We start from the raw sequence: 784 nt of genomic DNA on the forward strand, positions 1-784 counted from the left end.
ATTGTGCAGTAACGGGGCCAGGTCTACCTTCTGTAAAGCCAGAGGCCTGTCCGACCCCCCCCAAACACACCCCATAAAGAAAGAGTTATATTTGATTCCTCCTTGGTCTGCCTAAAATGTGTAACCCAAAATGGAAGATTGTAAGCCCAAATGGCATTAGCCTGAGACATGAGAATGTTTTGAGAAAATACAACTGAATTGAATTAAGTTTTATTTCTTACATCCTTCGCATACATGAGGAGTAAAAATCTTTACGTTACGTCTCTGTCTAAATGTACAATGTGCAATCTTAGTAATTTATAATGATTTATAATAAATAGAACAGTCAATGTAACATAGAAATACGCTCAAATCAGCGTGAGTTAATCAGTCTGATGGCCTGGTGGAAGAAGCTGCCCCAGAGCCTGTTTGTCCTGGCTTTTATGCAGCGGTACCGTTTCTCAGATAGTAGCAGCTGGAATAGATTGTGATTGGGGTGACTTGGGTCCCCAATAATCCTTCGGGCCCTTTTTTCACACCTGTATTTGTAAGTGTCCTGAATCGTGGCAAGTTCACAATTACAGATGTGCTGGGCTGTCTGCACCACTCTCTGCAGAGTCCTGTGATTAAGGGACGTACAGTTCCCATACCAGGCACCGATGCAGCCAGTCAGGATGCTCTCAATTGTGCCCCTGTAGAACATTCTTAGGATTTGGGGGTCCATACCAAACTTTCTCAACCGTCTGAAGTGAAAGAGGCGCTGTTGTGCCTTTTTCACCACACAGCTGGTGTGTACAGACCATGT

Source organism: Mobula hypostoma, chromosome 5 (genome assembly GCF_963921235.1).
Source record: "Mobula hypostoma chromosome 5, sMobHyp1.1, whole genome shotgun sequence".
In the NCBI taxonomy this organism is placed as follows: Eukaryota; Metazoa; Chordata; class Chondrichthyes; order Myliobatiformes; family Myliobatidae; genus Mobula; species Mobula hypostoma.